Source organism: Mustela nigripes, chromosome 4 (assembly GCF_022355385.1).
Source record: "Mustela nigripes isolate SB6536 chromosome 4, MUSNIG.SB6536, whole genome shotgun sequence".
NCBI classification, from domain to species: domain Eukaryota; kingdom Metazoa; phylum Chordata; class Mammalia; order Carnivora; family Mustelidae; genus Mustela; species Mustela nigripes.
The window spans coordinates 17,038,416-17,061,411 of NC_081560.1; the positions used below are offsets into that span (position 1 = coordinate 17,038,416).

General features: G+C 43.8%; 1 long non-coding RNA gene across 1 annotated transcript; it reads right to left on the reverse strand.

Annotated features, from left to right (window-relative positions):
- Nucleotides 1-13,083: 13,083 nt before the first annotated feature.
- On the reverse strand, nucleotides 13,084-17,596 carry LOC132014914 (uncharacterized). The gene is made up of 3 exons (XR_009403485.1): nucleotides 17,367-17,596; nucleotides 17,094-17,247; nucleotides 13,084-13,455 (listed from the first exon to the last, which is right to left on the reverse strand). It is a non-coding gene; the product is annotated as an uncharacterized LOC132014914 (long non-coding RNA).
- Between the last annotated feature and the right edge of the window lie 5,400 nt (nucleotides 17,597-22,996).

The window sequence follows — 22,996 nt, forward strand, 5'->3', positions numbered from 1 at the left end:
CTCTGCCTGCCTCTCTGCCTACTTGTGATCTCTGTCAAATAAATAAATACAATCTTTTTTAAAAAAATAAATAAATAAATTATAACTTAGCTTCCATATATTTGATTTTATGTGATTGACTGCTGTATTGTCTGTCTGAGTCATAAGCATTTTTAAAACTTTGTATAGCATTCTGATAAACAATGGCTTATTAAATACCAATTTTGATCCTTGAAAGAAAGGATTCTAATAAGAGAGAAATAGGAAAAGAACACAATCAAATATACAGAGTTTAGGAGTTATTGCCTATTAAACTGCACTAGTTTGGGGTACCTGGGTAGCTCAGTGGGTTAAGCCTCTACCTTTGGCTCAGGTCATGATCCCAGGGTCCTGGGATCAAGCCCCGCATCAGGCTCTCTGCTCAGCAGGGAGCCTGCTTCCCCCTCTCTCTCTGCCTGCTTGTGATCTCTCTCTCTCTCTCTCTCTCAAATAAATAAATAAAACTCTTTAAAAAAACAAACTGCACTGGTCTTTAAGTTTCTGGACTGTATGAGAGTCTCAACCGCATATCAAGTACTATTCTCTCTTACTTCCTGCTAGTTCACAGAAATTTTAATTCTCAAAGCTCTACTATACCTAAAAACTCACCTGCATAAGACCAAAACCTTGAATACCTTATATAAATCTTTCAGATTCATTTTCTTTATAAGAGAGAGATTGTCTGGGGTCAAGAGTAAAATTAATTTGATCCTCAAAATTTTAAAATTTATTCTATCATCTAAACAGCATACAGAGATCTGGCAAGATGCCTCCTTGTCTTGCTGGGGACTCAGTCTACAGCGATAAAATAAAAATGATTCATACTCATAAGCATTCAGGAACCTGCAGAGAGTTGCCACGACAGCAAATAAATGAAATGTCCATTTCCCGCAGCTGGGTGGTTATGTGAATGCACAAAACAAAAGCCTTGGTCTCGCCATCCCTTCTTTCCTCTCATCTAGATAACACCAGCCATCTTCAAGGCTCAGCCTTCACTTGCCTAGGGAAGATGAAATAAAACCCTGGGGAGGAATCTGTCCCTACTCCAAAAATCTACTCCACCCACAAGCTGCCCTCTGGGATTTCACTCGTGGATCGCCTTGATTATTTGGTCTGGAGTCCCTTTGACAGCCGTCCTTCTGACAGCCTACTGCATCTTTGGGCAGTTCTGATTCAAAGAAGAGCCATCTTGGGACTCCTGGCCTGCCCAGTCGGTAGAGCATGTGACCCTTGATCTTGGGGTCGTGAGTTCAAGCCCCACATTGGGTGTAGAGCTTACTTTATAATAAAACAAAACCTCCATGTACATTTCACCCAGTGGTCCTAGCTCCACCCTTGGCAATAAGATATTGAACAAATCTGCCCCCTTCCTAGAAGACATCCTTCATGAGGTAGAGCATAGCTCTCCAGGCCTTGCTAAATCTGCTCTTTACTCCTTACTAACCCAAATGTATCCCATTGTGTCCATGTGTTTCTTCAAGCTAGGAGTCCAAAACTCTATGTGGAAACTCCAAGAGAAATCTGATGCCCATAGAGTCAGATTGGAATTTATATGTCTTCATGCTTCATTTTGTGTTCACATTAACACAGCCTTCCTTCTTGGGACAGTCACATCATATCATTATTTTTTTCTTAGCATAGGATAGCCCAACTAAATATATCATTCCCTTAAAAAGCCATTCTTCTAAAATGCAAACATCTCAGGAAGAGTTTGCAAAGAACACTATAGAAAGAAACATGTTATGAATTGATTTCTCAGATCTATTTCCTCTGTGGGAAGTCTGACAATCGGGCACCAAGAGAATTCTCAATTTGAGGGAAGAAGAGGTAAATTTATGAGAACTGAGGAAGGCCGGCCTGGGGGTGCCACAGCGGCCAAATGAATGGGAGGGAAGAGAGAACACCAAAAGAGGAGGTGCGATTCGTGAAGGATCAAGTCCAATAGTTTTATAGTTTTTCCAGGGTTTAGAATTGCCAAAAACTGCAAGCCTGCTCTTTCCCCTTTCCTTCCAGTGAATTCTCGAAGAACAGAAATCCTGTCAGTCAGCCTTCTCACATGGGCAAGGCATCATTCCCATTGCTGTGCTCAGCAATTTCAAGTTCTTCACCCTCCTCTGGCACATTCTAGTACCCCCTGCCCCAACTTTCCCTTTAAAGTTTTTTATATTGATCTCTTCTTTTCCCTCAGCCAATATATTCATAAATGACTGCATCGCTCTTTAGCCAAGGAAGTGATTGTGCCAAGGGTAGGAGTCGTGGGACAAACCCAACAAACCACCCAAGTAACAGCTGTGATATCACAGTCAGAGCATTATGTAAATAAAAGAACATCTGAGTCCTCTAACGAAGGATTCATGTTTTACACGGACACCTAGGAGCAGAGGGCAGTGGGCTGGGACAGCTTTGGAGAGAGCTGGCAACCAGTGACTGCGGAATCAGGGAGGAGGGAAGAAAGGTACTCAAGAGATACCTCCAGACACAGGTTGGGGGTTTCACCCACACTTAACCAGCCACGCCAACCTTGGGGAGTACGTATTACAATGTTCTCTCTGTAGGCGAACGCACAGAGGTTAAGCTCTCAGAACTTGCCCAAGGCCACACAGCTCATGGATGGATGACTAAGATCTGGGCCACACAAAGTCCATTGTATCTCCACCTTCCTACACAGCCCTCTGGACCTCAAGAGAAGTGCTTCTGAAACCATGTGTCCCACTTAATTCTTGGCTGTTGAACTTGAATGCTACATGCTGGAAACACAGATACAACTATGTGATCCTGGAACACGGAGAAAGAAACAGGTTCGAGTTCAGAGGAGGCACCCCAGTGGGTGAGCAAGGGGAGGGGACCCACAGTTATGTATCATAAACAGATGCGTCTATCTGCCCTGTGTGGGGCCCATCTGTACAACCATCTCTCACTTCAAAAGCAGTGATGTTAAGTCAACAGATATTAGCATTCACAAACAAGGCATCACTGTAACTTGGTTTCCCAACCTGAATGTCATTTAGGTCCATAAAAAAAGATGCAACGTTGCCATTGTTGCCTGAGAGGGTGACGCTGGGAATTGGTAGTAATGTGGAAAGAGAAACACGAGGAGCTGGAGTGAGCTGTGGGTGGAGAGAAGCCATGATCTGTAGATGGGGGATGAACAAAGGCAAAGGAGTGGCTGACAGCCTCCTCCAGGATGATCTGCTTAAATACTGATCCATAGCGTATCTTGGAATAATTAGTAACTATGTGGTAGCCAGTTGATTCCAAGTGCTGTGCTCACAAGAAAAAAAAAAAAAATTCAGTAGGGCCGCTGAATCTTTGATTTCTAGGGCAAAATTAAACAGCACATCTGTCTCCAGGGGATTCTTTCTTACTAGAAATCACAAAAGATCTTAAAGAGTGTGCACACATTAGATGTACTCCCTAGCTCACCTCACAGTAGATAAAATATGTTAAAAAAAGAAAAAAAGAAACGTTAAAAGTCATAGTTGTACTCAAAAACAAAATAAACATCCCTGTGGAGGAGCTGAAAAGGGAGATGAACCATAAGAGACTGTGGACTCTGAGAAACAAACTGAGGGTTTGGGAGGGGAGGGGGGTGGGGGGTTGGGTGAGCCTAGTGGTGGGTATTAAGGAGGGCACGGATTGCATGGAGCACTGGGTGTGGTGCATAAACAATGAATCTTGGAACACTGAAAAGAAGTTAAATTAAATTAAATTTTTTAAAAAAGCAAAGTGATCAAGACTGGTGATGGGGTACAGGCTACTGAGCCCCAAAGCAGACAGAGGCAACAATGTTTTGGTCACCCTGAAGGAAGGTATGTTAGTCTTCTTGGGCTATCATAACACAATACCAGAGACCAGGTGGCCTGAACAACACTTATTTTCTTACAGTTCAAGAGGTTGGAGGTCCCACGTCGAGGTCCCAAGGGTTCAGTTTCTGGAGAGAGGTCTCTTCTGACTTATGGATACTCACCTTCTCAGCATGTCCTCATATAGCCTTTCCTCTGTCATACGCAGGGTGGGTTAAGAAGGGAGGGAGGGAGTTCTCCCCTGTTCCTTCATATAAGGGCCCCACCCTCACCACCTCATTCAACCTACTTCCTCAGAGGCCCCATCTCCAAATACAGCCATGCTGGGGGTTGAACTTCAACATAGGAATTTGGAAAGGACCACCAACATTCAGTCCATAACAAGAAAATTAGCCTCGGGAGGTGACAGGGGGACAGGCAAGATGAGCATTTCTTGCCTCGTGGCAAACAGCTGAGAACCAGGCTATGGACCTGAGAGGAGCCTCCTGATCAGGAATTAAGCTACTGGTCTGTATCTTCCTGGCATTTCCATGGAGCAGGAGCCCCAAAACACCATCACAGGACTTGATCCTGGACTAAGAGCTTGAGAGGCCAAATGGAAGCATTGACAAAAGTCATCTCTAGATATGAAGACAGAAAAGAGACACCAATTTCCATTGAAGGTGACCCTGCCAGCATCTTTATGGGTATTTATATTTGATTTGTTGCCACCACTGCTGTTTCTACCTTCTTGAAATGGGTGCTTAGCTCATTGATTTTCAGTATTCTTTTTAATTATGTGAATTTAAATATGTTCTGTAAGTTTCCCTTTAAGCAAGTCCAAAACTGCATCCACAAGTTTTTGTCTGCCATAGTTTCATTATGATTCAGTTCAAAACATTTTAACATTTTTACTGTGTTTTTTTTTCCTCTGATGCATAAGTTATTTATGAGAGTATTTCTAAATTTCCAAATATAAAGGACTTTGAGTCTTTTGGTGGTGGCTGTGTGATTTTTAGCTTAATTGTACTGGATTAGACAGCACATTCTATATGATCCCAATATTCTTAAATGTGCCGAGATTTCTTTTAAGGCCCGTGATAAAGATTTAACAAACAACATCTCATATGTTTGAAACTTAAAATGTACTCTTAAATCATGCTCAGATTCAAGAGATAATCCTCAGTGAAACTGCAAAATATTTTGACCTGAACTACAATGAAACCGATGCATATTTAAATTTCTGGGTGAAGTTTAGATTGTAGTTAGCAATTCAGAGCTTTAAAGAAAGTTTTCAAAATTAAAATTTAAAAAAAGATTGCAAAAGAAAAAATTCAACTCAAGGAACTAGAAGAATGCCAGAACAAGATTTTAAGAAGTAGAAGAAAATACAACAAACACAAACAGATACATATGGTAATGCTTGCTGCAAGATTTTCTATAAAAGATCCCCTCCCCAAAAAGTAACTTTTAATTACCAGACACCAGATTCAGAATTGACAGCTGAAAATGGTTTCCCTTTAGTTATATAAGTTGTGGTATGTCCTTTCACTGGAATATTATGCAGCCATTATACATACATCTTTGACTCTTCATTTATTGACCTAAGGAAATGCACAAGACACATCATAAAGAAGACAAGGTTAGAGAGCTGTAAATATGCTATCTGCGAAGTTTCTTCAGGTTGTAAAGAAGAATTGGGTCTGGCTGGAGTAGGAGAAACAGAAGGAGAAAGAGAAAGAAAGGGAAGAGGGGAGGGCATGGCTTCACTAGAAAGATGTTGGAAAATCTCATGGGATTAAAGAATAAAACAACTAAGAATGAGGAAAGGGCCAAAACCAGCATAGTTTCATGGATCTCGGTAGAAAAAAAAAATGCCAAAGTACATTTTTTTAGTTGGTTTAGATTAACCTAGGTTGGATCCAATGTCTACATCAAAGCCAAGCAGCTTTGGTTTATCAAATAATGTAAATCCTGATTATGAGGATGGTCACAGAGTAAGAAAAATGATTGTACACGTACCCAAGGAGTGTCTATCACCAGTAGGATCCCCCGCTGTTTGGGTATGTGTGTGTGTGTACATGATATGGTAATGGAATAGCGAGTGATAGTCACTCCCTTCGAACTTTTCAATATACCTCAATGACTACGTTTTATTTTTATAATTTTAAATGCAATTTTCTGTTTAGGAAAGAAAAACTCACTTCAGAATGTGCTAGCATATTTTATGAGACTCTGGACAGACCTGACAGCCACAGGGTACAAAGCTGTCATCACATATTCCTAAGAAAGCACAGTGACCACCAGCTCCATCTTCCTCTCAGCTGTCTGCCCACCTCTGTTTCCTTGTCACTCACCCAAATCTGTTCCCTGATTCAAGAACAAGAAAGAAAAGGTTATTAGCCTGTAGGATATAGGGCAAAAGCAAGGACAATAGACCCAAATCATCCCAACAGAAGGAAACAGTTTTCAGCTGTCAATTCTGAGATCATCATCTGGTAATTTCATGCTCTGCAAAATCTGGAGTCTTTAACCGAGTCTGCATCTTTTTCTGCTACTGATTCACAGAGGATGGGCTTTGGTTGCTCTTTCCTCTCTTCTTCCTCTACACACACACAGGAGAAGGAAATATATACTTATAGGAGGAAAAAAAATGCAGGTATTCTTTTAAGATCTTTTCAGCAACTCTCGTGTCTCCCCCACTGCCTGTCTGGGCATTTCCATGAGCGCATCCCATGAATGAATATTCATCTGACAAGCAACAACCAACATCTCCTCTAGACAGAACGGCTCAGCCTTTGGCATCAGCATGCCCTGGGTTTGAATTTTGGCTTTTCTTTTTCTTTTGCTATTTGCAAAAGAATTTTTTTTTCTTTTATCTTAAAAATTTTTTAAGAAGTTTTTATTTCTTTTGCTATTTGAAAAAAATCATAGGACTGCCATAAGCCTTTGTTTCCTAACCTGTGAAAGGCTTCTGTGAGGAGTACCTGAGACAGAGCATCCTAGCTTCTGACCTACACCTGTCTAAAGCATCCTCTAGACCATCCAGTTAAGGGAAAGAATTACAGCTTCTTCTCCTTTGTTTGCTGAGAAACAAGGACTACCACCATCAGGCATGGCACTAAACATACACCCTTATCAAATCCTTTTACTTCTCTGTGACCCAAACCGTATCCCAACCATGTTATAGCAATCTCCTATACCTTTTGTGTTCCTAGAATGGTGCCAGATGCTCTAGTGGGACTCCCATAATTATTTGTAGAACTAAGGCATGCAGCGAGCCAGTCAAACACCCTCACATTTAATCAACATCTCCTCCTATCAAAGGTGCTCTTCCGGATAGAGTCAAAGGTAGCAAGAAGTCGCGCGTCAGTGTTGAGCCATTAAGGAAACTGAGGCACAAAGATATTAAGTGGCTCACCCGCAGCCAAGTCAATAGTACAATATCATTCTATGTTCCCATATCCATTCCCTACTCAGTGTGCAAGTAAGAAAAGAACAGAAAGTCCCTGGGTGTGTGACAAGGAGTAAACAGATAGTTCCCACACCTGAGAATGAGCATAAGCCCAAAGGAGGCCATTCACCAACCTTCACAGAACATAGCGCTTCAAGGTGAGAAAAGAAACCTTCCAAAATGGAGGTGGAAATCACGACTCAGGAACCCCATATTTAATCTACAAAGCCAAAGAGTGATTTGCCCTGTTGGGGAGAAATCCCAAGAAGGGAGTGGTGAGCATCTGTCTGGGGCCTCCCAAACGTATCCATCCTCAAAAGCAACTTCTGCTCCCACAGGGTGACCACCATGGCCTTCAGCGAGCTGTTGCACTTTCCTCTCGGGTACAACAAATAGAACTGTTGTTGCTTCTCAGATGAGCCTGTTTCTGTTATTCCAGAATGTGCTCAGACTGCCCAAGGGTGTCATGTCAGAATGCAGGCCATGTTTGATTCCACGTTTGCTCTTCTTTTTACAAAGTATAAAAATAAAATAAAAAGTAAAGATGGCAGAAAGTGATCAAAATCTTGGCTCCTTTGACAGAAGAAAAACTCACTCGAAAAGTAAGAAAACCGAGGGGACGGTGTAGAAGAAAGTGCCGCTGATGAAATTCAGAATCATGGGTACTCAGAACAATCAGCATCCCATCAGAACAGTATGTCGGTCACAGATTGTACCCCAACCCTGATGGCTCCTTCTCCAATCGACACCAGTATCACAACGCAGCAGGCAGGCCTGTGTTATCTGGCCTCACACTGGAAAAACAACCCAAAGTATCATCTTCCCCAATAAGGGCAAAACATCGATAATGGGTCAGCTAAGGGGACCTCCCATGGTTCTGGCAAAGAGCTCTGTGGCTCCATTTGTTGCCATGTATGAAGCACTGGGCATCAGGGATTGTGTTCCAGAGCTAGGACAATGTTGCAACAAGTCCTGAGAAGTTTGGTACTTAAGGTAAACACTATTCAAATGCAATATTTTTTTAAAAATTAAAATTAATGCAGAAGCTGCTATAGAAAACAGTTGGAAGCTTCCTCAAAAAATCAAATATAGAGTTACTATATGACCCAGCAATTCCACTTCTGGGTGCGTACCCATAAAGAACTGAAACAGAGACCTCAACTGTTATTTCTATCCCCATATCCATCACAGCCTTACATTAGCCAGGAAGTAGAAACAACCCAAATTCCATCGATGGATGAATGAATAAGCAAGATGTATTGTATACCTACAATAGAATATTATTCAGACTTTAAAAAGAAGGAAATTTTGACACATGCTACATCATGGATGGACCTAAGGGTGCCTGGGTGGCTCAGCTGGTTAAGCATCTGACTCTAAGTTTTGGCTCAGGTCATGATCTCAGGGTTGTGAAATCAAGCCCTGAGTCAGGCTCTGTGCTCAGGATGGAGCCTGCTTAAGATTCTCTCTCTCCCTCTCTCTCTGTCCTTCTCCAACCCCCACTCACACACTCTCTCTTTCTTTCTCTAGAAAACAAGACAAAACAAACAAGCAAGCAAGCAATAAAACCATGGATGGACCTTGAGGACATTCTGCTAAGTGAAATAGACCAGTTGCAAAAAGACAAATACAGTACGATTGATTCCACTTACAGGAGAAGCCAAAAGCAGTCAAATTCACAGAAACACACTGTAGAACAGCAGTTGCCAGGGGCTGGGAGAGAGGTGGATGGACAGTCAGTGTTTCATGGGGACAGACTTTCAGCTGGGGAAGAGGAAAGGCCTTCCGGAAATGGATGGTGGTGACGGATGTCTAGCAGAGTGACCGCACTTAATGCTTCTCAACTGTGCACTTGAAAATAGTTAAAATGATAACTTTTGTGTTATGCAAACCTCACCACAATAGAAAATGGGGAAAAAAATGGGGAAAGCTTCATGATGAACAAAATGCAAACATTTTACATAAAGTTGCGGTCAATACTACTGATTTCTCCTTTTGCCTGAGGCTCCAATATGGCTCCACATGGCCGGTATCCCGGTCAGTATCTTGTTCACTACAATTTTTTAATTGTGATTTTTGCAAATACTGCCTTGAAGCATTGCTCACCTTGATTTCTGAGATCGGGAGCTCCCCATTAAAGTTTGTGACCCAGGAAAGGGGCTCCCTCTCGTCCCCTGCCTCTCCCTGGGCCCCGTATTTTTCCATTGCTTTCCTTTGACATCCTTAGACCTCTACATTTCCATTTAGTCTCCAGTCTCTCTCTGTTGTGTCTGGAGAAAGAGAAAGGACCCAGAAACCAGTGCCTCTGGATCATCAAAGTCATGTTTTCGTCTGTGAGCCTTCCTGATGCTCCCTGGGCTCATCACTGACTCTAATTTGGGCTTCTTCACATGCCAGGTCCCTCTCGCCCTAATCCTATCATCACCTGGAAACTTTCAGCCTGTGACCCTGCATTACCTTTAGCAGAAGGCCCTGAAGAGCTCCTGTGCCAGCTGTTTTTTTCCTCTTCTGGAGGAATTGATTCCTTGTGATCCCCTGAGCTGTAATCTCATCGGGCTGGAATAACTTGACACTCCCATTTGTCTGAAACAGAAGTCATTTGTCTTCCAAACCTCAGAGCTGGGCTTGTTGTGAATTCCACCCACTGGCCTCCTCTTAGGGGACTGTGACCACTTCATCAGCTGCTTTTGCCTTGCCTCGGAGAGAAGCAGGGCTAGCAAAGGCAAGAACATTCCTGAGCAGCAGGGAGCGAGAGCTGCAGGCCAAGTCCGTTCTGGGTGAAAGCACCTCACCCACTTAGAGGGAGCCTGGCTCACATAGCCTGGCCTGGCCGTCTGGACGGAGCTCAGACGTGGGTCGGCAAACTCCACAGGAGGCACAATTGTCCACCCCAAGGCTGGACCCTGGGTGAATTCTTCTTCCTAGCAACAGTCCATGGAACACCAAGAGAGAGGTAAGGGGAGCTACGGCCAAGGCCAACCGTGCCCCTTAGCAGCTGTGTGACCTCAGGCCCTTTGGGTCTCAGGGGCTTGACTCCATGGTGGGGATAAAAATGGCCCAGGCTATTTCAGAGGGAGGCCAACACAGTAAAATCGGTTCCTCATTGTGGAGATGTTTGAAAACACTCTAGTGCCAAACAAATATAATGTGTTGTTTTGAGTGATCTAACCAAAAGCAATGACTAAGCACTTTTCAAAAAGAAATCCAAAACAAGGAATTGAGCCCTTGTGATACACCAGGCAACATGGGCCAGGGTTTTGAGAGGACTCCTGCTGGGGCTGTGGAGACCTCGGGAAACATGAGGAAGGCCCCAGCTCCTTGTGTCTTATACCCCTTTGTTTCATGGGACCGCAGACCAACTACAGGCTGGGTAGGGAGAGACCTGAGGGGCAGAGCACCCTGGGATACTGTCCCGAGGACAGCCAAGAGAGCATGCAGCGGAAACAAGACTGACCCAGCATCTCTTCCAGACTCCTCCCAAAGCCTGCGGAAGAGAAGAGGGCCCAAGAATATCCTAGTCAGAGTGGAGGCGGTACAGTGAGTAGTGGCAGTACATGGAGCCAAATCTGACCAGAAAGTTCCCACATACCTGGGCCTAACCCAGGTGATGTGTGAGATCGTATACATCTGCAGAGCGTGTGCCCAAGTGTCATAGACATTTTTCTTTTTTGGTTACTCAGCACTGAGTATCCTCCCTTTGTTTCTAGCACATTCCCCTGGTGCTTCTCCATAGAAAGCAGAGCCTTCTTCCCACTAGAGATCCTGAAAAAAGCCAAAGACTCTTTTTCCCAGGCTCCCTTGCAGCTCAGTGAAGGTGAAAGCCAGGACTTTGAGTCAGGCCCCCTGGTACAACACGCAGAGACAGAGCATCCTTCTGGCAGTGCAGCAGCGGCCATGACAGCAGCTTGGCATTTCCGGGGGCAGGAATGTCCAGTGCCCTGGGCCAGCAGCAGAGGTGATGTAAGCGGACATTCCGTTCCCACTGCAAAAGCAGGATCTTGGGTGGAGGTTTCGTCACAGCAGCTTCTCCCCTGCTGTAGTTTGGAATGTGACTGGGGTTGTGGTCTTCATTGATGCCCCATCTTTTGTTCATGCCTGCTTTCCAAACCTCGCTCTAGAACCTTCTCTAAAGGTTCTTTGGCCTATCTAATCACTGGTCAATAAATCTCTTTACCATTATGTAAACAGAAGTAGCGTCTCTTGCTTACCTTCATGAGTTCTGGGTGATAACACCGAGTAAAACAAGTATCACAGGCCAACCCCTGCCAATCCCTGACACCTGCTGGGAACACCCCAGACAGCCCACAGCTTCTCAGAGGCCCCGAAATGATGACCCAGGGCACTGGTGTAAGGAATGTGCCCCGCTGCCCAAGTCACATAGGGCAAGATGAAAACCTCCCTCAGATGAGGAGCAAAATCACAAATATTTAGTTCATGTCAAAAGTTTAAAGAAATTTCATATTTTTGATCTTCTGTTTCAGTAGGTTTTATCTTAATAACAGAATTCTTCTCTGTAGTGACTTTAGCCAGAACCTGGATTAAGAGAACTTTTAGAAGTTAGAATGTATTCCTGGCACCGGCTACCTTAGAGTGAATAAGTGAGGACTTGGCTTGCTAAATCAGGAGGGTTGCCAATTCCTGAGCTAGGAAAATGCCAAAATCTTCTGGCCATTGCACAGAAGGAAGGTTCAGCAGAAAAGGTCTGGCTCCAAGCCAGCCACCTCCTCAGTGCTAGGTCTACCCCTCGACTTAGTCATCAGTGACACACTGAACTCCAGGTCCATACAGACGCCCCAGGCCCCAGCTTTAGCCCTCAAATGATATCGCCACCATCTCTTAGCCCCTCTGTACAGAATGTGGGCCAAGGAAAACGGCACGATTCCTTCTGAGATAACAGCATAAAACCTAGCATAGTCGCAGAATTCCAAAGCTGGAGGGGCGCCTGGGTGGCTCAGTGGGTTAAAGCCTCTGCCTTCAGTACAGGTCATGATTTCAGGGTCCTGGGATCGAGTTCCGCATTGGGTTCTATGCTCAGCAGGGAGCCTGCTTCCCTCTTTCTCTGTCTGCCTCTCTGTCTACTTGTGATCTCTCTCTCTCTCTCTCTCTTTCTCTGTCAAATAAATAAATAAATAAATAAATCTTTAAAAATTAAAAAAAAAAAAAAAAGAATTCCAAAGCTGGAGATGGTGTGCACAGGTAAATACTTAACAACCAACTCTCCAAAAGGAAAAAAAACGGACAAACGGGCGTGTATAAGGATACTGTAGACTTTGCTGATAGAGCGTGCATTTACAATACCCAGTTTCTAGATTGTAAGGAAATACCCCACAGTCCTTACTGCAGATTCCATAGTGAATTTTTGCAGAGCCCTTGTATTCACAGTCAAATCATGGCCATGATTCCACCACGACCTGACAAATAGAGTCGCACATCAGGCTGCTAAGTCTCCTTCCAATAAATGTATATATAGGATGAAATGTACCGATTTAGTCACTTTTATACAAATTATGTTCATTGAATTAAGACCTCACTCTCCTTCAGCTCTGGTCATGACAGACTTTAAAGTCTAATGTGCGTTATTAATATTTTCTCCTTTACTTTCGGTCTAGAATATAATAAATCAAGCACAGATTTATCCTTCGTGTAAATACTGCCATCATAGTCAATGTCAGGCAACCAAGGGCTATCACAAACCACTGAGCTGAGAAGAGATGGCCAGTCGCTCACCATTATGTAGTATTTCCACGATACAGGTAACAATTGATGTAAAAAACTTGAAGGCATGAATAAGATGTGCTGTCATAATTAGGCAGAGATGTGTTTTGAATATTTATTACCTTTGTTTTTAGTAAAGATAAGATTTTTAAATTCATATAATTCTCAATAATGGCTATAGTTAACAACCAGCTCACTAAATTCCTGAAAACCTATTCAGCCTTCGAACACTGGTATAAGCCGACTCCAACACACCCCTTGCTGAAGCAGACCCAGAGAGACCCCTGTCTACATCTGTTTCTCCACATAGGCAGAATATCAGGAGATGGGCGGTAGGGAAGCGGAATAATAAATACTGGGATCAGGAAATCAGAGATGTTCTTTGTGTCCGTTCGTAAGAAATCCTGGATGTTCAAAGGATGGAGTCTGGGTTCTGGCTGCCCTGGCATGAAGCTTCCAGCTCCTCCATGCCTTTTCAGATCTGACCTATTTTCAAACCAAAAAAAAAAAAAAGATTTATTCTCCAGTTGCCAACTTTGGCTACTGGTTGCACAGACCTTGCTCTCTCCGTGCAGACACACCCTCAGTTTTGACAGCATTTCCCGTAACTCTGCAGGTCCAGAAGAATGACGCAGCTGGAGATGATTTTGAAGACAATTAAAGCTAACGAGCTGACCCAGCAAAAGCCGCAAGGAAGGCAGGAAATGGCTCTGGCTGGAGGAGAGTTTTGCCAGATCGCGGGGAAGAGACCAGTTAGGAAGTAAAATGGGAGAGGATCTGCTTTACCCACAAAGATTAGGATTTGCTTAGCCAAACCTTGACCGTAACTGAAATGGAGAGGGTGATTCTGGCGGTGCTGTGGGGACCCAGGCACTTTTCTGTCCTGTTGATAGAAGCGTAAATCCATACAGCCTCTACGGAAGTGTTTTTGACAGTGACTCTCGGGGGTTTGGCACGTTCTCGTTGAGCCGGACACTCAGGATATGCATTGCAACACGGTTTCAGTGAATAATGATATCAGGTTAGAAACAAACACAGAGTCTCTTAACAGGTGGGCTGCTAAATGTATAAATGACAGTAAATCCAGGTAGAGGAATACTATACAACCACTAAAAAGGATAGGGCGACTTATCACCTGTTGAACGATCTGAAATAATGCTGTTAATTTAAAAAAAAAGAGGGAGGCGCACCAGATGCTACCATCTGGCTGTTTTAAATAATTATTTATACGTTTAAAGGAGCATAAAACATCTTTGGAAGGATACACAAAGAACCTGGGCACAGTTTGCCACTGAAGAAGTGAATGGACAGAGGCTGAGTGGTGAAAGACTTAACCCTACAGCACATTTTAATTTTATATCATGGATGATCCCTTTTTTAAAATTATTTTTTAATTTTACTTCCCAGATAATTAACACAGCATCAGTTGCAAGCGTACAACATAGTGATTCAACAATTGTGTAATCACTCAAGTGTTCTTAATCCCCTGCGCCTGTTTCACCCATCCCCCACCCTCTCATTTTTCTAACCAAATAAATAATAAAGTGTGTGGCTATTTTTAAAACAGCAAGAGTAGCTACTCTTCGATGGGTCTTAACCACTGTCCTGAGCTCCCTTGAGTTTTGTTTAAGTCACCTTCTAAAGTCACATTCCACAGTCTGCCTGGCCCCACGTGGTCCTAGCATGGGGAGCTGTTCCTGTCCTGCACCCACGTGGTCCCTCAGGTGAGCCAACCACAGTGTCCACCCCAACGGGCCTCTCTTCTCCCTGACTCCCACCAGTGCTTCCTGATGGCCACATCCAGCCAGAAGCCAGGGAGCAGGGAGCCGTTGGTTGCAGTCTAAGCAGGTCAGCCCCCTGGGCCCCGAGCTGGGAGCAGGCTCGGGAAGAGGCCTGGAGGGGCCTGGCCTCTCCAAGAGTTCGCACTTTGGTGACCTGAGAACAGGGACAAGCAGGGACTAAAACCTGGGTTCTAGTTTCAAATCTTTTTTTTTTTTTTTTTTTTAAGATTTTCTCTCTTTCCTTCTTTGTGAGCGATCAGTGGGAGGGGCAAAGGGAGAGGGAGACTCAGACTCTCCCCTGAGCAGGGCGCTCATCACAGCCCAATGCCAGGATGACCATGACATGAGCAAAAGACAGATGCTTAACTGACTCAGCCACCCAAGTGCCCCTAGTGACCTTCAGTCACCCTCCAGGGTCCTAATGGTCTCATTCGTAAAACGAGGGGGAAAGTGGGCCCCTACCATGGCCTTGGTCACACACTTAGCCTGACTTCTCAGCCCCACGTGCAGGGTCTCAGGGCCCAGTAGGCAATGATGTGCGTTTCACTCATGTTCCACGTTCCCCCACAGAATAACGGAAGCCCTAGGACTCTCCATTCAGACTGCCTTCACAGACAGGAACCGGAAGTTTCTACCCAGAAAAGCGACCCATGGTCCTTCAGGATCCAGTGGAAAGTTGCCTTCTCTCAAAGTAGCGTTTCTTCGTTCAAAATGTCAACCCACAGGCCCCACCCCCGGAGCCAGAGGGTCTAGGGTAGGAGGCCAAGAGAGGTGTTCCTTGTAGCACACTTGGAAACCCACGGTCTTCAGGAACAGTGCTGCATCATCGAGTAGGAATTGCCAAGTTCATTTCCCTTTCAGTGAAAACAAGCTATTATTCTGTAATGGTTATTTTTTCAAAACAACAATAAGAGCTTGGGGACAACCAATCCACTTAATGCTTTGCAGCATGGATGTGCGTGCTAAATAGTAAAATTACATTTCAAAACATGATCAAACATCAGCCTAATCAGCCAGGTGTTAGACGCTCAATCACAAGCCTCAAAACACATCATCAAGGATCAGTAAGCAGGTGTTTTAAGTGAAGATTGAGATAAACAGTTGCCTTTGTGAGTATTTAGGAGGTTTTGCAACATTAAAATGGAGCACCTCGCACTCCAGCCGGCAGACGTCAGAAGCTTTGCGGCTGAATAAAACCCAGGCAATAATTAGCCTTGGAGATTTTCACTGGATTGCAATCAAAAGTTCTGAGTCTTACTGAGGAAATCTGTGTCCTTCCTTTATTTCCACTGTCTGTAAGGTGTCGCCCTTGTGGGTGGAGACGCTTTTAACAATCACGAGGACACATTTTGCTTTGTTGGGACTAAAGATTTTGATCCCGTTCAGAGAGTGTGTAGATCACACACACACACACACACACACACACGCACACTCAGTGACATGGACCCATCCCACCTGTTTCTCCAATGTGGCAAGTTTAGGCCAGGGAGGGCGGAAGAAACAGCAAAGTTTCCCTCTAGAAGTTCATTTGTGTTTTCACACACATTCCATATGGCTTCCCAGTGGCCCCACTATGCTAGTCCAGCATAGTCTCCCGAAAATCACTGGGGACAATTTCAAGTGACTCACCATCCTCGGCTGAAGCACCATTTTAAAAACCATTATTAATAAGACCAGCTTATCACGTAACCATAGTAGTTTGTCCTGGGTTTTTTTGTTTTTTTATTTTTTATTTTTTAGGAAATGCCAAGCAGGGGGTGCAGTCGTTAAGTGTCTGCCTTCAGCTCAGGTCATGATCCCAGGGTCCTGGGATCGAGTCCCGCATCAGGCTCCCTGCTCAGTGGGGAGTCTGTTTCTCCCTCTCCCTCTGCCTGTCATTCTGCCTACTTGTGCGCTCTTTCTCTCTCTCTCTCGCTCTCTCTCTGTCAGATAAGTAAATAAAATCTTGAGGGGGAAAAAAAAAAAGGAAATGCCAAGCAGCAGTGCCTGCTTAAAAACAGGGACAAACTACTATTCTTTTCTGGTAAAAGTAAACTTCATCTATGCACTGCCTCAACAGGAACACAGTTGTGTTGTTTTGTAATGGTCTTTACTAGGCCATATATATTTTTAAAGATTTTATTTATTTGAGAGCGAGAGAGGGGAAAAAGAGAGAAGCAGGCTCCCTGCCGAGCAGAGACTTGATCCCAGGACCCTGAGATCATGACCTGAGCCAAAGGCAAACACTTAGCCCACCGAGCCACCCAGGCATCCCTGAGAGAATTGCTTAAGCTTCGTTTTTCTATTTCTTTTCTCTCTTCCCAGGCCTTGAATTCCCACCAAAATAATAGTTTCAGTTCTTACCATTTTACCTCCTACAGTTGAAGGAGCCGTAGATCCATGTTGGGCCGTCCAGCACACCAACTTAACCGAGTCGCCATCATCCTCACCCGTCCGCAGAGATAAAAGTGAGACATCACAACGTTTCACTGTCGATCCCAGCCATCAACGCATTGCTCTGAAACAAAATCGAGTTTTGTCAGGGGTTTTGAGACTGTGGATTCAGAGTCTGAATGAGCCCAAAGAACTTCATTCTTCCCTCCCACCAGTTCCCAAAACCCGTCGGTAATTGCCGACCACATTAGGGCTGGTCTTTCATATCCTCGTCCTCTTCCGAGCTGTCGGATTCAGCGGGGTGCTGGTTAGTGGACAGCTGGGGCTTCTGTGACTCAGGACATCCAATCCTGAGCTGTGAGTCTATTTGCAAAGATAAAAAGTTTCCTCTCTAAACCAGGGAGTCTGACTATCTTTGGGCTTTTCTGGAGCCCCTTTGTCCTGTGATCTGTACTCTCTTTGGTGTGTGTACTCTGTCATCTCTCCTCTCCCAATGGTGCCAGCCCAGGGCGTATTAACCTCCACTTACCCAGAGGGAAGAGGAGCTCATTGGCCCTGGCAGCCTCCTGAGCCAGCAGGGGGGGTTATAACTTTAAGCTGGCCTGGAAATTCCCTCAGAAGTCCTGAGGGAATCACACAAATGATTCAGACCACTTCAATCATGGTTTTTCCTCTTCTCTGTCCTTCAATAAACCTCTGGCCTCCTATTTCATAGAGCAACTAGAAATCATTGACTGGAAGCCCCATTGATTCCTTGCCTGTTTCCTCCCATCTAAGAACTGCCCTCTCCTGTCCCTCCTGTCTGCTCCTTTCCGCCCCCCCCAGACCCTTTCCCCATCAAGGCTTTGAACCCCAACTCTATCAACTGCTCTCCTTGTCTTCAGCTCCTGATCTCAGGGTCCTGAGTCCTCTGTTGAAGCCCTGGCCCATCGCCATTTGTACGTAACAAAACAGTAAATTGGAGGTTGGGACCGAAGCGCCGAGATAGAATAAAGATTATATTCCAAGGTCTGCACTAGACCCAATGCAAAATCTCAAAGCGAGATAAGCAAGAACCGGTGTTTTGACTTTGAAATTCCCTCACTCACATGGAGGATAAAAAGAGTCAGAGGAGGGGGAATTGCAAGGATTTTAGAGCAGGGCCGGTAGAAAGCTATGGTTCTCATCCCTCAAGGAGAGAAGGATGAAGGGCATGTCTGCCTTCTCCTCAAGCCCAGTGAGAGAGCTTTAATAGAACCCCTTGGAGAAATTAATGTGTGTCCCCTGGAGCTGGGGGACTGGAGGGACTGGGGTCTAGCTTATGCCTGAGAGAGTCAAACCAGGACCATGTCAGCAGGCAGAAGCCCGGATATAAGGAGGAAGTTTGCTCCTGGAGACCAAACAGACAAACCCGGCTCAGGAAAACTCGGCCTGGGAAAAGAGGGCCCTAGAAGTAAGAGGCAGAGCAGTAGTGGGGTGGGTAGAGGGGGTTTGAGAGTGAACCAAGTGGACAAGACCAGCAAAAGTGTTGCCACTGGAAGGTCCTACCAGGTGAGATTTCAAAAACAAAATCCCATGGAAATGCCCAGTGTCCATGATGTACTCAGAAGAGACAGACAGGGCAAAGCCGTCTCACCTCTCGTCCTCCTGGCTCTGGCCCTGATGCCCTCGTTAGCAGTTGGTTATCAGCTTGGAGCAGACGTTCTAAATGAACTAACATGACTTGGAACCTTCTTTTACATAAGAGGAACCAGAGAAATGACCAGTGCCTGAAATAGATTTAAAGGGGCAGGGGAAGGGGCACGTGAGTGGTTTAGTTGGTTAAGTGGCTAACTCTTGATCTTAGGTTCCTGAGTTCAAGCCCCACGTTGGGCTCCACAGTGAGCACGGAGCCTACTTTAAAAAAAAAAAAAAGAGGACAGTGGAAGACAAAAATAAGATTGCTTCAGGAAAACTCAGCCCGCAGGCTGATATTCCACACATACAGACAGATAGACTCCTTAGAAGAGAAAGCACAAACCTCCCCTTGACTCTACAACAACTTTTAGCTTTGCACATCTTTTCCCTCCCCCCCCCCCGAGGTTATTCAAGGAAAGTTGCTCTCCCCCCGCCTCATGCATCACGTCCACAGCCAACCTGCTTCTGCCTTTTTATTACTGCTCAGAGACATCTCTTGGATAAGGTCACCATTCATATCTTTTTATTTTTTTCTTATTTTCTCAAAATAAACTTTTCTTACTGTAAAAGCAAATATACATATTGCAGAAAAATCAGAAACCTTAAGTACCTAAAATGATCATTAAAATAAAATCAGGGCGCCTGGGTGGCTCAGTCAGTTAAGCGTCTGCCTTTGGCTCAGGTTATGATCCCAGGGTCCTGGAATCAAGTCCCACATCGGGCTCTGCTCAGCAGGGAGCCTGCTTCTCTCTCTGCCTCTGCTTGCCTTTCCCCATGCTTGTGCTCATTCGTGCTCTCTTTCTCAAATAAAATCTTAAAAAATTAAAAAAAATGTTTTAAGTAAATAAAATCCATAAACCCATCCATACCAGTTCAACCACTGTTAATGGGTTGATGCAGATCCTAGACTACTCTGTGCATACAGATATTGTGTAGATACACACACACACAAACTGAGTTATTTCAAGTGTTTCATGATAGCCATGATGATTTAAATGAGCTTGAATGCAAACATAGACATACATGCTACTTAAAACATGTGTATGTACATGCACAAATTTGAGATGTATTTTTTAAGTATTTAGCAGGTTCAAATAGAAGTCTTACACACAAGCAAAAACAGGATTATGGGAGATGCAAACAATTTACATAGGTACATTCCTTACCCCGAAATATCTTTTTACATAGTGAGCTTGTAAAATAGGAGAGTCTACAGCTGCGTTTCCTTCACTCGGTCTCTTGTTCTTCTATCTTCGTGTGTCTTATGTAAATCAAAACTGTCCTATTCTTTCTGCTGCTTCTGTGTTTTCCAAAGATTTATGAAGACGTTGGCTTTTATTAAAGCAAGGACTCTGGGACAAGTTGGCACTTCCATTTACATCAGAAAACAGTGGGAGGTAATGGATGTGTTTTTAATGCTTTATCCAATAGTAAGACATCATTTCATTTATTTTTCTTTTTTGTCATTTTTTAAAAATTTTATTTATTTATTTGACAGAGAGAGATCACAAGTAGGCAGAGAGGCAAGCAGAGAGAGTGGGGGAAGCAGGCTCCCCGCTGAGCAGAGAGCCTGATGCAGGGCTCGATCCCAGGACCCTGAGATCATGACCTGAGCCGAAGGCAGAGGCTTAACCCACTGAGCCACCCAGGTGCCCCTTATTTTTCAATTATATGTAATGTGATGTTAAGATAGGAAAAGACAATGGTGGGAATTCTGAGCAGATGATTTTTTTTTAAAGCTGTACTTTTGTTTTTTTTTAAGTACACTCTGTCCCCCAGTGTGGAGCTCAAAGTCATGACCCCAAGATCAAGAGCTGCATGCTCTACTGACTGAGACAGCCAGGTGTTTCATGGGCAGATGGTTCTGACATAGGAAATATCTTTTACACATATAATCATGTGAGGTCCACTTCTGCCAATATGTAATTTATACTAGTATTTATTCAAGTATTTATACACACATACCACTTTGTTGTTTTGACACATTCCACTATGTTAAAAATAAACACTAAAGATTTAAAAATCACATCTAAAAATCCCACTCCGTGGAAAAGACAACATTGAAGAATGTTGTGTAAGACTTTCAGACCTATTCCTAAACAAATATAGCTCTGTAAACCTCCCTTCTTTTTAGAGAGAGAGAGAGAGAGAGTGGGTACACACATGTGAGTGAGTGGGAGGGCAGGCAAAAGAAGAGGGAGAGAGGGAGAGAATCTCAAGCAGACTCCGTGCTGAGCCTGGAACCTGATGTAGGGCTCGATCTCACTACCCTGGGATCATGACCTGAGCTGAAATCAAGAGTTGGACGCTCAACGGACTGAGCCACCCAGGCACCCCACCATAACCCATTTTATTTTGTTATTTTTACAAAATGAGAGATCATGCAGACTGTCCTACAATTTGCTGCTTTTACTTAACCTGCCATGAACATTTTTTCAAATCTAGACATCCAGACTGACCTCATGCCTTTTACCAATTGCGTATTGTTCTGCTGGATGTTATGGCCCATGATTTATTTAAGCACGTCCTTGTGGAGAAACATTTATTTCAGAGAATTTATTATCACGGAAGGTGCAGCTCTGCCCACCAAGTACCTTTATCTCCAAACAGTTGTCTAATCATTTAGGTAGGCTCAGGAGTCAGAGGTGAACTTGCTTGATCAAAAAAAAAAAAAAAAAAAAGCACATTCAAAAAAAAGCACATTCAAATTTCAATTTGAATAGAATACTCTAGAAAGAATGCACTTATACTCTAGAAAGACTGCATCACTTTACTCTCCCTTGAGCTCTTCAAAAATGAGTATTATTGATCTTTCTTTTTGCCAAGCTGATAGGTATAAATGAACATATTGTTTCCATTAGTATTTTTTTTCATAGTCAATTCATCCTTGATTGGCTGTCTTGTTTCTCCCAGGAATTGCTGATTCTGGTCTTTTTCCATCTTTCTGCTGGGCTATTTGTCTTTTCTAGCAATTTATAAAATCTCTTTGGCTAATAGAGATATTAAATTTATCGTACTGATTGCCAACAATTTTTCCGAGTTCTTCTCTTGGCCATTGTCTGAGGGACTCCCTGCTATGAGAAATGTAAATTTTTCTACAATCAAGTATACCCACCTTTTCCTCATGGTTTCTGGTTTTAATATCATGTTGCACAGGGTCTCACTACTCTACTCTTCTAAGAATAGTCACCCATTTTTTTCTTCTAGTATTTCTAGAATTTTGCTTCTACACTTGTTACTTCATAGAGGATATGTTTGGGTATAAGCAGTACAATTAGAATCCAACAGTATCATCCTCTGCATATTTTGACATCCTTTTTCACTTATTGCATTGTGATTGTATTTCCATGTTCACGGATTTATTCTGTAATATTATTCTATACTGGTTCCGTAACTTATTTAATTTTATTTAATTGGATAATTACGGTGTTTGCAATTATTTAAAACAGCTGGGTGATAAACATGCCAGATGCTAAGTCCTTATCCATTACCTAACAAGCTCCTCAGTATTTCAACTCTTTAGATCTTAAGCTTTGCCCTGCCTTTGTACCACAATGAACTGTACCTCCACCCAGCCTATTGCTCAAACCAAAATCTTAGAAGTGACTTTTGTATCCTCACTTTCTCTTCACCTTCAAACTCAATCCATCAGAAAAATCCCACCAGCGCTATCTAATTGTCCGCCTGTCCCCTGTTCTCCTCACCTGGATGATTACGACGGCCCCTCTGTTCTCACTCTTGCCCATTGCAATCCAGTCTCTAGACAGCAGCCATAGCATCCTTTTAGAATGGAAATCGGATCAAGCCCCTTCCCTGCTAAATCTCTCTAATGACTTCCCATTGCTTCAGAAAGTAACATATGAACCCCTGACCAAGCCCTGGAAGGCCTCTGTCCTCTGTCCCTGCCAGGCTGCCTCTCTGACTCAGGTCCTACCATCCACCCCCAAACACTAAGTTTTCTGGGTTTTTTTTGTTGTTTTGTTTTGTTTTGTTTTGCTTTGTTTTGTTTTGTTTTTAGGTAGGCTCCACACCCAGCTTGCAGCCCAGCTCAGGGTTTGAATTCATAACCCTGAGATCAAAACCTAAGATCAAGAGTCAGACGCTTAACTGACAGCCACCCAAACTATCCCCCACTTCTGCTCTTTAAATGGACCAGACTTGTTCCTGATTTAAGGTAGGGCTTCTTACCCTCAGCACTAGTGATATGTGGAACCAGA